This window comes from Choloepus didactylus, chromosome 5, assembly GCF_015220235.1.
Source record: "Choloepus didactylus isolate mChoDid1 chromosome 5, mChoDid1.pri, whole genome shotgun sequence".
In the NCBI taxonomy this organism is placed as follows: Eukaryota; Metazoa; Chordata; class Mammalia; order Pilosa; family Megalonychidae; genus Choloepus; species Choloepus didactylus.
The window spans coordinates 87,102,450-87,114,028 of NC_051311.1; the positions used below are offsets into that span (position 1 = coordinate 87,102,450).

General features: G+C 38.6%; 1 protein-coding gene across 2 annotated transcripts in view; it reads right to left on the reverse strand.

Annotated features, from left to right (window-relative positions):
* Positions 1 to 985, reverse strand: part of SLC26A4 (solute carrier family 26 member 4) — a 45,648-nt gene extending 44,663 nt beyond the window's left edge. The window contains exons 1-2 of one of the 2 annotated variants that reach the window (XM_037836381.1): positions 969 to 985; positions 599 to 708 (exon numbers count right to left, since the gene is read on the reverse strand). The gene's annotated coding sequence lies outside the window, so the exon portion shown is untranslated. Of the gene's footprint in view, positions 1 to 598; positions 831 to 968 lie in introns of those variants that run through there. The other variant, XM_037836382.1, reaches the window with a different exon arrangement.
* Positions 986 to 11,579: the final 10,594 nt, after the last annotated feature.

The following is an 11,579-nucleotide window of genomic DNA, read 5'->3' on the forward strand; positions in this document are numbered from 1 at the left end:
GGGCACCTGAGGACCTTCGGGTCCCGTCGCTGCACTTGCTACCCTGAGCTCCCGGACTCTGTAACGAGTGAGCTTTCTTTGGGGGACTTCGGGAGCTCCACCCAGTCCCCTCCGGCGGACAACTGGGCCGCTGTCCGCGTCCTGATATCTCTCCAAAGCAGAGCTGAGGCAGGGACCGGGACGCGGGCGAGGCGGGAAGCTAACGCCGAGTGTCACTCCCTGCCCGCACCGCTCAGGACCCGGGGCGCATTCCCAGAAGCGCCACTGGAGGGAAGCGCAGGCCCCCGGCAGGGTGTGGGACCATCAGGGCGCGCACCCCGGCTCCCAAGGCTGCGTGCATTCCAGGCAAATTCCAGCAGCAGGTTGCAGCTCTCCTGGGGACAGAACTTTCGGGGCATGGAGCAAGTGTCTTTCCCGGGTCTGTTTTGCTACCTCTTTCCCTCTCTCAGCTTCTCAGAAAGGAGTCTGTACTGCCCCCTGCTCTCCCACTCCGTGTTCCCCCCACACACACACACCAGCCCCATTCCCAACCGTCGATGTCTCCCCGAGTGTTCAGCCAGGGCAGGGCTTGGGGTTGCATCTTCAGCTGCGAACTCACCTGCTTCTGCTCGTGCCCCGCCCGGAATGTCCCGGGGACACCTGTTCCGCTGCCTTTATAGTGCTCGCAGAAGGCAGCGAGACGCTTTATTGATGGAGCAAGAGAGACACCTTGGTCAAAACGGAAGGACACATAAGCAGCGGTCTTTCCCCACCTGTCCTACCGGGAAAGAAATCCTACTCTTCCCTCATTCGTTCCCTTTCCCGAACTGGGGAGACTGAGTTTCCTACCTGGCTATCACGCAAGAGCCACCCGACTCCCACTCACCCCGCAATTACTAACTCAAGCTGTGATGTCAGCAGGGGACCAGCCCCTGGAGGACTGGTTATAGGAGGGCAGAGCCGGGCGGGCGTTTGCTGAGCGTGCTGACCTTGACTCCGAAGTTGTGTGGCTTAGGGAAGTTGTGTGACTCAGGCAGGTTGTGTGGCTCAGTCTGTATAGCTGTTCATACCAGGTGAGGAGGAGGGTGGAGGGTCAGAACAGTGGTTAGTTTGGTATAATAATAAAGCTTTGAATTTCTAGAAAGTCTTTCTTTAGAAGTATTCAGTGGATGGTGGTTTTAGGGGGAGTTCATTTGGTCTTATTCATAAATTTTAGATAAATATCTATGTACTGTTCTGTGTGTGATATAGTTCACAATCAAAATAAAGTGTCCAGGTTGCCCCCTTTCTTTCCTCACTGCCTCTCTGGTTATTTCTATATGCCTTCTCATTCATTTAGACAATCAGAGAGGCAATAAGATGGACAAGAAAGGACTCCTACCCCACTGGTATTTTGTATTCTACTGGGATGCATCTTGCTTAAACTGGCCAATGCAGCATTTGATGAAGAGCAATGGGGAGACTCTCACCTGATTATCAGTGTTCTGAAGTAAACAAAGATGAGGCTCCAAAATACGGACCTTCTGAATACTACCTTTTGGTTACACAACAGCTGTAAAATACAGACCAGGACAGTTCTAGAAGCTCCAGGAAACAGAACCCCTTTCACAAGAACCTTAACGTAAATCCCTGAAATTATATTCATCATAGTATAAACATGTGCATTTTTCTGAGGAATGAAAGAGTCAATAATTTGCACAGCTCTTCAATGGTTTACTTGATCCAAAATCCAAAATAAAGTTAAGAAGTTAGGAAGAAGCCTAAAAAGAAAATCAAAGTCATGAGCTTTAAATTCTTATCCACCTGCAGAGGGGAGGGAAGGAATCTGCTGATTCGTTTTGTTTGGTATAACAGTGGTTCTTAACTGGGGGCTATGTTGTCCCTTAGGGGACATTTGTTAATCCCTGGAGACATTTTTGGTTGTCACATCTGGGGGATGCTATGGGATCTAGTGGCAGTAGCAAAACAGTTTGCAATGGACTTCCCTATCCCTCTAGGATTATGTATGTGTTTCAGAATGTACATTTATTAATAAATTGTTATATGTGCTAAGCATATGCATGTCTCTCTCTCTCTTCTTTGGTAGATAGATTGATAGATAATAGATATGTAAATAGACAGATAGATAGATAATAGTATGTGCTTTCCTATAAGTAGCACGTTATTGCTGGATGTGTAACTCCACTACACTGAAATATAACCAAGTGTTTGTTTTAAAGTAGATTCTGAATATACCCACTCTATACCTGCTCACATATACCTTCTAGGCCTAGTTAAAACGCTTTCTCTTCCATTCATATTCTTTTATCTTTTCAGACAGAATTAATCCAGTCCCTTTTCTGGATTCTCTTGAGACCTTGGCCTCTTTAAGACACTTCTCACTATCTACCTTAGTATCATAGTTTTATTTACATACAAGCCTTTTCTCCCTCACTACACTGAAAACTTCTTGAGGGCAGACACTATGGCTCCCCTCAACCATTATCAGCTCTATAATGTCTTCTAAACAAACATACCTATAGCCCAGGCATATTTTTTAATTTATTTTTTATTAAAACAGTCATAGGTTTACATAAAAATTATGCAGAAAATACAGAGTTCTCATGAACACCCCCACATGCACATAGAGTTTTTCCTATTATTAACACTTTGCATCAGTGTGGGACCTTTGTTACAAGTGATGAACCAATATTATTATAATTACATTATTAAATGAGGTCCATAGTTTACGTTATGATTCACTCTGTGAATCACTCTGTTGAACAGTTCTATAGTTTTTTTTTTAATTTTTATTTTTATTGTGGTAGTATGTATACAACAAAGAAATTCCAATTTTAACACTTTCAAATATACAAGTCAGTGGTATTAGTTACATTCACAATGCTATGCTACCATCACCAGCATCCATTACCAAAACTTTTCCACCACCCCAAACTGAAACTCCCACTCAGCATTACCAGATACATTTTTTTAAAAACTAAAAATTGCCACAACATATCAGTCTGAAACTGTTTTTTCTTCAATTAAGCTTTCCAGATGAGTACATATGGATTTTTCTTGATCTTGTCAATGGATACAGTTTTAGTTTCTTTTTGTTAAAGCAAATACCATGCTTTAATGGGAATTTATTGTCTCATGGTTTTGAGGCTAAGAGAAGTAGAAAATCAAGGTGTCATCAAGGTGATTCTTTCTCTCAGGAGACTGTGGTATTTTGGAACTGGCTCCGGAAATCCTTGGTCCTTAGCTTTTCTGTCACATGGCAGTGCATGTGGTGGCCTCTCCTGGCTTCTCAGGTCCATTGACTTTCAGCTTCTGGCTGCTCCCTGTTGCTTTCTCTCTCTCTGTGGCCTTCCCTGTACAGCCCTCAGTGATAGGATTAAGACCCATTCTGAGTCAGTTGGGCCATACCCTAACTGAAGTAACCTCATCAGAAGGGCCAATTTACAAGAGTTTATACCCACAGGAATGGATTATGTTTAACAACATGTTTTTCTGGGTTACATAGATTCAAACCACCACTGATATGTAGGATTCCAAAATATTGATTCATTTTCTTAGTTCTACAACTACTCACCTGGATGACCCACAACTCTACTGGATTAAATTAGAGGCTTTCTGTGCAAATTTAAATATAAGCTGTATCCTGATAGAGGTTTCTGCTCCCTATTACTTTCTATTTTGAACATTTTTAATCTGGTCCAGTCATTCCTGTAGACCCTTCAGCATTAGAATTCGGTGATGGTGTGACAGTGATTAAAAGGAATAAGGAGTGGGGTAGAGGTGGTAGGAGAGAGGAGGAAATAGACTATTGAATAACACCGAGAATGAAGGATGTAACTTCTCTTGGAGAATAGACATAGTCTTTCTGTCTAGATGCTTTGAAATGTATCTCTCTATGTAAGAATTCAGGTCCAATAATCATACTACTTTAAGGCATGCATGTAGCTGGAGGAGGAGATCAGTTTCTTCTGTTAAATACCTTTTCTACAGAAAATAAATGTTACTTGGACAGAATGTCATCGCCCCTATGGGTTTCGACAAAAGTATAGAACAGCTTTTCTTATTAGGTAAAAGGCAGAGTGTCTGAATTTGGCTGTTTTTTAAAACTAGAGAAGAGTAGGAGGTGATAAAAGCTTGCTCTCCCTACCCAATTTGCTTGTTATATTAAACACGCAGATTACTCACTTTTGCTTTACAAATCAAGCTTCACCTGTTTCACATAGAGGTGGCTGGTTCTTACCGTTCAGAATTTAATCATTTCCAGGACTTCTTTCCTAAGAGATAGATGATAGATGTGTCACTTCAAAAGAAATGTCAGACAATATCATTGCTACTTAACAGCAGTTATTTAGCAGTTAATGCTGATTTAAAATGCATTTTTTAATTTATCATTTAGTCATGTGGAGTGTAAGACAAACCCCCCTGTTTGAGCCGCCCACTCACTTGTTCATTTGTTCCTTCATTCATTCATTCAAGGATTTGTGCTGGCCATGGATGCAATGCTGGACAAAAGAAGCATGGACCCTGGCCTCATGTCTGTGGGTGCCACAGACATTCATCAAACGGTCACAAAAACATATACCCTATTTTACTGATTCTAAAATACACATTTCATTAGGATTCATTTTATAATTGATGGTGTGCTGCAAATAAAGCCCAAAGAATTCTGTTTTCAGATGTAACCTAATTCTGATTCTTAACACTTTCTACTTTTGAATTGTAATTTTGTAGCCTATTTATTATCTTTTTTTTTTTTTTCATGTGGAATGGAAGTTAATCACTTCTATTTGGAGACAGCTTTTGAAACCACTGTTAACCACATTTAAAATTGAAACACTTCTCACACTTCTGTTTGGCACTGGTGATCCCACAGAAGCTCTGAAAAAAGCAATGGCCTGGGAAAGTGATCATCTTCCCTGGGAACAGTCAATTCTTAATCTGAGATTTTATTTTCATTATGCTTGTTAATTTTCTCAAGACAAAATATGCTAAAATTTCTGCTGTGTTTATACAAAAAGAGAACTTGAATTTCCCCCCAATTTTTCTGATCTCTCCTTCCCTGAAAAACTTATGAGCAAAACCATACAGTTTTACACTCAGTTGTTCTCTATTTTTTTCTTATACATTTTTTTTTCCCTCCCCAGTTATAAGATATGCTCTTTAAAGGATGGAAATTATCTTATATGCCTTTCATGGTATTAAAAAATTAGGCATATCTATAGTAGACAATTTGGAAAATACAGTAAAATAGAAAATAGCAATCACTTCTAATCCCATTGCCCAGGTAAACAGTGCTGAACTTTTTGCTTATTTCATGTCTTTTTATTTATTTATTTTTTGCGCCATACGTATACATTTTAAGCAAGTAATAATGCTAGGCTTCTTTAGTATCCCTACATAGTACCTTGGCTTTTACTAGATAAATATTTGTTAAATTATTGATTGATTGTGTAATGATGGCATCTTGAGAAAACTTTAAGTAAGGAATGAAAATAATTTTAAAAGGTGAGCATCCTTTAAAGCACACACACACACACACACACACACACACACACACAAGGAATTTTTTCTAAACTTATATGGCTGTCCATTCCAATTTAAAATGACTTTCAGTGTCAATAAAACTTCATTTTCACATAACATATTTCAATAAATGTCTCAGCTAGTAGAAGAAAACTCTAGCATTCTTTAATATGAATCCAAATTTGAATGTGGGTTAGTCAAATTGTTTCTCACTAACATGAAATACCGGCATAGTTTTCTGAGTAAAGGGCAATTTGAGGGCCCTTCCAAGTTTCTCATTATTTAAATGTATTTTACTTTTAGATTTATCCTTATATACTTCCTCCCCATGAAATCTATGTTTTGTTAAGGGAGTGAGAAAAAGGAAACTTGAGAGTTGTTTCAAGTAAATACTGATGTTTATCATGTATTATCATGAGTAAGATATTTAGTATTTCATTCATTCATTCATTCATTCTTCATTCACCATTCAGTGAGTATTTAGTGACTACCCACTACTTGTTTCAGACACTATCCTAAGTGCTGGAGAAACAGCAGTGGACAAAGTCCCTGCCCTCAAAGGACTAATGTGGGGACAGTTACTATAAGCAAATAATATTCTATTAAGCAAATAATTATAAGCAGATAATATTCTATTATGATCAGAGCTACTGGAGAAACAAACCGAGTGATGTATTGTGGAGTAACTTTTGGGGGGAATGCACAGCACAGGTGGGTGGCCAGGGAAGGCCTTTCTCTTTCTGAGGATGTGACATTTGAAGGAAACCTGAAGGATGACAAGGAGGTGGCCTTTCTGCAAAGGGAACAGCAAGTGCAAAGACCACGTGACAGCAAAGAGCTTAGATGTGCTTGAGAATCAAAAACGAGGCCAGCGTGGCTGAAATTCAGATATGTCAGATCCGTAGATAGCAAACTGGGAGTGTTCAGCATGTTCAGGGCAATGAAAACCAGGCATTTAGGGAGAGGGGGAAACCAGATAAAAGGCCAGCACCAAGCCCTCAGGCAATTGACCTTTAGAGGTCACTTAGAGGAGCCTTAGTTGCTATGTAAAATGTAGATAATCCTTGAATTCAGGTAGCAAGGGGGAAATAAAACTCTAAAAAGTTGTGTCCTCCTTGAAGAAGTCTTTTCTAAATAAAAAATTGGGGGCAGCTATATATTCTAATGACATGTAAAGTGAAGGAAAAATCTTAATATTTAAGATGTATTCAATTGTTTCTAATTTGTATATATGTGAATAATAATTTTTCAGTAATAGTGGCACCTTACACTCAGTAAGTTCTCAGTAGCCAAGGTAACTCATGTAGATAGGATCAGAAATTGATTCCAGCAATAATATCAACTACTTTTGGTAGAAAACAACAGCTTATCATCTCAGACAGTTTAGCTTTCTTTTCTTTTTTGGAGGGCTGACAGCTACTTTGCTCTACAAAGAATGCCTTTTAAGTTCACCCATGCATCTTCTGTTGAACTACAAACCGATAACACGCAATTAATCCTAAAATCTACTGTCAAATTCTCCATTTAAAGTGACTCTTAAATATTAACAGAGAAAGCCTATCACATATAAGAGGACAAATTGGTGAAAGGAGCAGCAAAGAATGAGCAAAGAAAAAAGCTGAGGGAGGCTGAAGAGGAAGAACTGTGGGGCCAGGAAGGGGGAGTGAGGCCAACAGGGAGGCTCATGGCTTTATCTCTATCAGATGTATGTATCACACTGCTCAGTGTAGTCTGACTTGAAACTTAGCTTGAATTCTAAACTGATTTTGAGCATAAGTATTACTGCCTTGAGGAAGGTCATGTTATTCCCATTTTCCAGATGAGGAAATATATACAGAAAGGCTAAGTTATATTACCAAGATCACACAACTGGGCCAGCTGCAATATGAACCCAAGCAGTTTGTCCCCAAATCCTCGCTCTTTACTACTTAGAAACCACATAGGGCTTTAGCAATATCATTTCACCTTACTTCTACATAGTAAAATTTCCAGCCCTTTCCTATTCCCCATCCCAGGCTTCATGGGCCCTCTTCTAAACTTCAGCTTTTAATTCCTGCATTTTGGTATAATATGTAAAAGTTTGGTATGCACAGACAATGGAATACTATGGGATACTAACAAGGTGGATCAATACATATGGGCATGGAAAGAAACCCACAATGTATTGTAGATATAAAAACAAGGCAAGGTACAAAAAGTGCATACGCAAGCTCATATTTGTGTAAGTGAAGGGATATATATTTGTATATTACATCTATCAGAGTCCTGGTAAGAAATGGATAGCACACTGAGATGGAGTTAATGAGGGATTGTTTGCACAAGTGTGGGCAGGATCAAGGAAAACATCAGGGCTAGCTGATGTGAGGGTAGCTGTCACCACAACCTAGGGTGCTGTGGGAGAGAGCTGCCCAAAGGAGCTGCTGTCTTCAGTCTAGGAATGGAGCCACTGCAATTCCAGGCCCAACTAGGAAGGAGCTGGGGAAATAATTACCCCTACTTCTCCCGTTCCTCCCCCTGCTCTTCTGTAGGTGCTCCATTGGCCAAATCTTACTGGAAGAATGTAGAGAGTGAGGGAGACTGTTGGCATTGACCAAAAGATCAGCCTCCTGGACATGCAGCAGTGTAGAGAAGGGTGGAGAAACGATAGGAAGAGGCAAGTGGAGAATATCCCCGTGTATAAGCATAGTGTATCTCTGGAAAAATTCATGAGAAACTAGGTTTTGATGGAAACAGAGGATTTCTTAAATAGACTTTATTTTTTAGAACAGAATTTTTTTATTCACAGAATAATTAAGATAGTACACAGGGTTCCCATATTCCTCACATCTAATTTCCTCTACTGACATCATACTTTATATGGTACATTTGCAACAACTAAAGAATCAGTATTGATATATAATTATTTACTAAATTTCCTTAGAAATTATCTAATATCCTTTCTCTGTTCTAGGATCCCATCCAGGATCCTAACTGGCATCCATTAGTTGTCATGTCTCCTGAGGCCCTCTTGGCTGTGATAGTTTCTCAGCCTTTCCTTGTATTTTATGAGCTTGACAGTTTTGAGAAGTACTGGTCAAGTTTTTGTTTGTTTGTTTGTTTGTTTTCCTGATTTTTTCCCTCTTATTAGAGAAGTTGTGAGTTTACAGAACAATCATGCATAAAATACAGGATCCTCATGTACCACCACACCACCAACACCTTGCATTGGTACATTTGTTACAATTGATGACAGCACATTTTAAAAATTGCAATATTAATTAAAGTCCATGATTTAACATAGGCTTTCCTGTTTGGGTAAGGTAGTTCCATGGATGTTTTAAAAATTTTTTTATTCTGTTATCATAGTTACAATCTAACATTTCCCCTTTTACTCATATTCATATATATATATTTCAGTGCTGCTAATTGCATTTACAATATTATGCTACCATCACCACCATCCATTTCCAGAACATTGTGGTATTCCAAGTAGGAACCCTGTACATGTTAAGCCTTAATTTCCCATTCTCCATCTACAACCCCTCCCCCGGTAACCTGGAGTCTAGATTCTGACTCTATTAGTTTGTTTATTCTAATTGTTTCAAATCAGTAAGATTATACGATATTTGTCCTTTTGTGTCTGGCTTATTTCATTTCAACATGATATCTTCAAGTTTCATCCAGGTTGTCACATGTATCAGGACTTCCTTCCTTTTTACAGCTGAATAATATTCTACTGCATGTATACACCACATTTTATTTATCCATTCATTGGGTTTGCTTCCTTCTTTTGGCAATTGTGAATAATGCTGCTATGAACATGGGTGTGCAAATATGTGTTCAAGCCCCCGCTTTCAATTCTTTGGGGTATAAACCAAACAGTGGGATTGCCAGGTCATACGGTAATTCTCTACTTAGCTTTCTAAGGAACTGCCAAACAGTCTTCCACAGCAGCTGCATCATTTTACATTGCCACCAGCAATAAACGGGTATTCCTGTTTCTCTGTATCCCCTCCAACACTTGTTATTTTCTATTTATTTAATAGTAGCCATTAAAATGGGTGTGAAATAGTATCTTATTGTGGTTTTGATTTGAATTTCCCTGACAACTAATGATGTTGAGCATTATTTCATGTACTTTTTAGCCATTTGAATATCTTCTTTTGAGAGATGTCTAGTCAGTCTTTTTCCTAACTTTTAATTGGGTTGTTTGTCTTTTTGTTGTTAAGTTGAAGAGTTTCTTTATATATATGATATTAATCCTTTATTGAATATGTGGTCTCCAAATATTTTCTCCCATCATGAAGGGTGTCTTTTACTTTTATTATAAAGTCCTTTGAGGAACAAAAGTTTTTTATTTTGATGAGGTCCCATTTATCTATTTTTTCTTTTCTTGCTTGTGCTTTGGGCGTAAAGTCTAAGAAACCATTGTGTAATGCAAGGTCCTGAAGATGCTTCCCTACATTTTTTTCTAGGAGTTTGAGAGTTTTAACTCTTATATTTAGGTCTTTGATTCATTTTGAGTTGATTTTTTTGTATATGGACTGAAGTAGGGGTCCTCTTCCATTTTTGTGTGCAAATGGAAATCCAATTTTCCCAGCACCATTTGTTGAAGGGACTATTCATTCCCAATTTAATAGTCCTTGTCACCTCATCAAAAATCAGTTGGTCATAAATGTTAGGGTTGATTTCTGAGCTCTCAATTCTATTCCATTGGGGTATATTTCTGTCCTTGTGCCAGTACTATGCTGTTTTGATTACTGTGGCTTTGTAATAGTTTTAAGATTGGGAAGTATGAATCCTCCACGTTCATTCTTTTTCAAGATGTTTTTGGCTGTTTGGGGCCCCCTACCCTTCCATATGAATTTGATGATTGGCTTTTCCATTTCTGCAAAGAAGGTTGTTGGAATTGCACTCAATCTATAAATTTCTTTAGGTAGGGTTGACATCTTAATGATATTTAGTCTTCCAACCCATGAACACAGAATATCCTTCCATTTATTTAGGTCTTCTTTGATTTCTTTTAGCAATGATTTGCAGTTTTCTGTATTCAAGTCCTTTACATTCTCAGCTAGATATATTCCTAGATATTTGATTCTTCTAGTTGCTATTGTGAATGGAATTTTTTACCTGATTTCTTCTTACAATTGTTCATTGCTTGTATATAGAAACACTACTGATGGGGAGGTGGTTATCTGGTATCCCACCACTTTGCTGGAATTCATTTATTAGCTCTAGGAGGTTTGTTGTAGATTTTTCAGGATTTTCTACATAAGATCATGTTATATGCAAATAGGGAAAGTTTTACTTCTTCCTTTCCAATATGGATGCCTTTTATTTCTTTTTCTTGCTTAATTGCTCTGGCAAGAATTTCCAGTACAATGCTGAATAACAGTGGTAACAGTGGGCATCCTTGTTCTGTTCCTGATCTCATAAGGAAAGCTTTCAGTCTTTCACCATTAAGTAGGATGTTAGCTGTGGGCTTTTCATATATGCCCTTTATCATGTTGAGGAAGTTTCCTTCTATTTCCAGCATTCTAAGTGTTTTTATCAAGAAAGGGTACTGTATTTTGTCAAATGCCTTTTATGCATTGATTGAGATGATCATGTGTTTTTTTTTTCCTTCATTCTGTTTATGTGATACATTAATTGATTTTCTTATGTTGAACCAATCTTGTATGCCAGGGATAAATCCCACTTGATCACAATGTATAATTCTTTTAATATGCTGATGGATTTGGTTTGCTAGTATTTTATGGAGGATTTTTGCATCCATATTCATAAGAGATATTGGTTTGTAGTTTTCTTTTTTTCTGGTATCATAACCTGGCTTTGGTATGAGGGTAATGTTGGCTTCATCAAATTAATAAGAAGGGTTACCTTTTCTTCAATGTTTTGGAAGAGGATGAGTAGAATTGGAGTTAAATCTTCTTGGAATATTTGGTAGAACCCCCCTGAGAAGCCATCTGGTCCTTGTATTTCCTTTATTGGTATGTTTTTGATTACTGATTCAATCTCATGCCTAGTAGTTGATTTGCTGAGATATTCTTTTTCTTCTTCTTTTTTTTTCCCCCAAAGGGCACCCTGCTTCTGCTGCC